Consider the following 3,987-nt stretch of genomic DNA (forward strand, 5'->3'; position numbering starts at 1 on the left):
GGGGCGGGGGGGGGAGGGGCGTTGGTGGGCTGGGGGCGGGGCTGGCTGGGGGCGTGCAGATTAAATGCCTCACCCAGCACGGAAGGTAACACATGTCACTGTTATGGTCGTACCCTATTGTATAATGTATGTATACTACTGTTGTAATGTATTGTCCGCTTCAAAATACAGCTCCAGAAACAAACAGCTAAACATGAAGCTGAGATTCCTGTATGAGAAGTGCTTTGCTTTCTGGTGCATATGTAACTGTTGTCAGGGTCTTGTGGTTTATGTACCTTGCCACATTGCATAGATGACTTCACTATTTCCTAGTTCAGCTTCACAGATTCCTGTGTCATCTGTCTACTCAATAAAAGGGGAATCAACACTATGATGCTGCTGATTGATTATCCAATGACGAGGCTGGAAGCAGAGAGGTGACACACAGCACTGCATTGCTGAGGCAGAAAATAGGGGGGGTCATCTGGTTGACAGTATAGAGTGGCAGAAGTGTGTGAGTCACAAGACTGGCTGAGAAGTTTCACAAACCCTTTGGTGGGTCGCTGTGTGCCTGGACCTCTCCATTAGATCAAATCTAAAGGTGCCCATACACCTTACGATTATCGGACAAAACTTTTCGTCCGATGATCGAATAGTCGTACGATTTTCGTACGACAGCCCCATCCTGCCCCGATGATCGCAAGAATCATTTAGCCATAATTCACCAAAAGCACCTGGACGAAATGCGGTAATTGATTTGCCGTATTTTCGTTAGCGCAAGCGCAGTGTACATCGTACGACTTTTGACGGACGGAAACGCCAGCAACCTTACGACAATCGTACGATCTAGCAAAGTTTTCAAACATGCTTGACCGTCAAAAGTCGTACGATTGTACAGTATTGTCTGTCGGACACTGCAATGCACACATACGATTAGCGGACGAAAAGTCGATCGCATACGATTATCGTCCGATAATCGTAAGGTGTATGGGCACCTTTAAGGGGCAAAAGCAGGGTCGGATTTTTGTCCAGGCATGTATTTAGACTCAACTACTTGCTGCTAGTAGCATTCCAGGACCCTTTTGCCGCTTCAGATTTGCTTGAAGCTGAACTCCGGGATAAGCAAATGTTGTCTAAGGGCTTGTTCACACCGAAAGCGTGTGCGTTCCAGAGAGGTAGCTGCTGGAACGCACCGCGATCTCTAAGAAACTTCTCCCCGCATTTGGGGCGGGAGGGGGCGTGGTGGTGCATTGAATTCAATAGCACCGCTTCCACGCCCCACCGCCCGCAGTGCAATCGGACGAATGGCAAAACTTTGCCAGCGTTGCGTTCCACTGCAAACGCAGGGAGAAGTTTCTTATCGATCGCGGTGCGTTCCAGCAGCTACCGCTCTCGAAAGCACACGCATTAGAGCAAGCCCTATTTTTTGCATTTTGCAAAGTCTTGCCACGCGTCCAATCGCACTGCGGGCGGTGGGTCGTGGAAGCGGTGCCATTGAATTCCATGCACCACCACGCCCCCTCCCGCCCCAAAACACAGGGAGAAGTTTCTAAGCGATCACGGTGCGTTCCAGCAGCTACCTCTCTGGAATGCACACACTTTCGGTTTGAAGAAGGCCTAAATATAAGAGGCATGTGTGTTTTGAGGGCTTGTTCACACCAAATGCAGACCAGATCTGCATGAGTTTCTGCACACGCAGTGCAGTGGGTTGTGCCGCATTTTTGCAGCGTTTTTGATGCGTTCCAGACCGTTTTTGTAAAAAAAAAAAAATATATATATATATATATTTTTTTTTTTAAGCCTAGAATGGACTTTCAGTGTGTTCCAGGGTGTTTGCATGCATTTTTGATGCGTTTGCATGCGTTCCAGAACAGAAAAAATAGGGCTTGCTGCAGTTTTTTTACATGCTCTGGAACTGAACGCACCAGTGTGAACTAGAGCCCAAAATACCATCGGAATACATAGGAAGCAGTTTTCATCCGGTCTGTAACTGTCCTGCTCTGCTCCTGGAACGCGCTTGGTGTGAACTAGCCCTGAGTCTTGGAGTGCTTTGTGTATAAAGGTGGCCATACACTTTACAACCATCGCAAGACCTTAGTCTTGCGATGGTTGTAAAGTAATTTAAAAAACGTACGATCTGCCTATCTTGGACAGGCAGATCGTACTTCCGATGACCGCAATGCTGACACCGGTCTGTTCGGCATTTGTCTCCCGAGCATGCCACAAACCAGCTGAAAAGCTGGTTTTCGAACATGCTCCTTAGGCAAAAGACGTGCGACCGTACAGTAAAAACGGTTGCACGCCTTCCATACACTTTGTGATTATCTTACAATCGCGGGATTTCCCGCCATAATCGCACAGTGTATGGGCACCTTTAAACCAGTCACCACTGCTGTCTCTTCTTGAGCAGGATGATTGGTCTTATCACCGCACTCTCCTGTAGTTTTCTGCAGGCAGCCTGTATAGGAACACCTGCTGGGTCCCTCCCACAGCTCTGCTCTCTGCACAGGCTGATGATATTTTTGCTTCTTTTACAAGGTAATACGTGGGTTTGCAAAGGTATTTGGTGTGCATAAACTGTATTTATATCCTTTGTGGGTATTGAAGAATATATTTAAAATATAGTTTTTGTGCCCAGAGTTTAGCTTTAAAGGATATGCTTTAGAAAACTGTGCTTTAAAGGAGAACTATGAGGTGAGTGCTTTTCAATCACCTCATAGTTCTAGCCGACCTGTGACAATGAGACTGTCACAGGTCGGCTCAGTAGATCGAGAGGTGAGCGAACACATACTGGCGTTCGCTCAGCTCTCGATCCTGTCACAGCAGAGAGCCGTGACAGGGGAGGGGCTGGATTCTCCCCTCCCCGATCCGCCAGCGCTGACTGGCGGAACAGACGGTGGAGGGGGCTGGTACAGCTGACTCTGCCTCTAGATAGGCAGAGCCAGCTGTCAGTCACGCAGCTGGGCGGATCCCGGCACAATTGTCAGGATCTGCTTCAGCTGCGGCGTCTCAGTATACCGCGAGCAGCAGCTCGCATTATACTGCGGCGTCTCAGTATACCGCGAGCTACAGCTCGCGGTATACTGAGCCTAGGGTGACGGGAGGACGCAAGTTTGTGTCCTCCCGTTACCCTAAAGAGAACTATGGGGAAAAGCCTTAACCCCATAGTTCTCCTTTTAATAAACACATGTAGGATATAGAAAATAAGAGTACCCAAGACAGTTTATAAACTACTCTCACCTATAATGTATTTTTACTGGAAACAAAAGTAGCCAATGGCATGAAATAATTGTGCGCTTAATTTTAGAATAGAAAATGATGTCTCTGTCCTCCTTTCCAACAGGTTAAAGACAAGATGAGGGGAACTTTATGGCAGTGACTTTGGCAGACACTTATTGCACCTAAAGAGCAGAAAATCATCAGGTAATTAATAATGGAAGTACACGCCTGTCCTCTGAAGTGCCAATGAACTCACATCCTCAGCCCTTTCCTGTTTCTTCTGGTCTTCTCCATCTATCTTGCCTTTGCAGCCGGACATGTGCTGTAACCAGATTGCATCTATTTGCTGTTCTATTTCCAGATAGTCTTCCTGCAAAGCCTATTATTTGTCATTCATGCCGAGTTTATTTTTGGAAAATTTCATAATAATTCTATTTAATTACATTTCCTTGGTGGTAAAATCTATTTCTTCTTGTGAGGTCAGTTATTTGTGTAGCTACCATTGGATACACTTATCCATGTATACTAAAACATTTTTACGTATTTGTCTTTGTATTATTATTATTATCATTATTGAACATCCGCTAATATCCACTATTAATATAGGTAATCTGGTAAATTACAGTTTTGCTTATACAGGAAAGTATTACAAAGAACAATTATGATGTGAAATGTATTATTTCAGTAAAAGCTATATTATTTGTTGCTATGGGCAACCATACTTTTCTTGTTTTTGTTTAACTTATTGAAGTAGCTTACATATGTTGATGGTTTAGTTATATATATATA

General features: G+C 45.3%; 1 protein-coding gene across 1 annotated transcript in view; it reads left to right on the plus strand.

The window, feature by feature from the left end:
- The window catches only part of PITPNM2 (phosphatidylinositol transfer protein membrane associated 2), a 264,382-nt gene that overhangs the window by 39,530 nt on the left and 220,865 nt on the right, over nt 1–3,987 (plus strand). Inside the window, exon 2 of the mRNA XM_018556846.1 lies at nt 3,323–3,402. The gene's annotated coding sequence lies outside the window, so the exon portion shown is untranslated. The remainder of the gene's footprint in view (nt 1–3,322; nt 3,403–3,987) is intronic.

The sequence above is a fragment of the Nanorana parkeri genome, unplaced genomic scaffold (assembly GCF_000935625.1).
Source record: "Nanorana parkeri isolate BGI_ZX_2015 unplaced genomic scaffold, ASM93562v1 scaffold13, whole genome shotgun sequence".
Lineage (NCBI taxonomy): Eukaryota > Metazoa > Chordata > Amphibia > Anura > Dicroglossidae > Nanorana > Nanorana parkeri.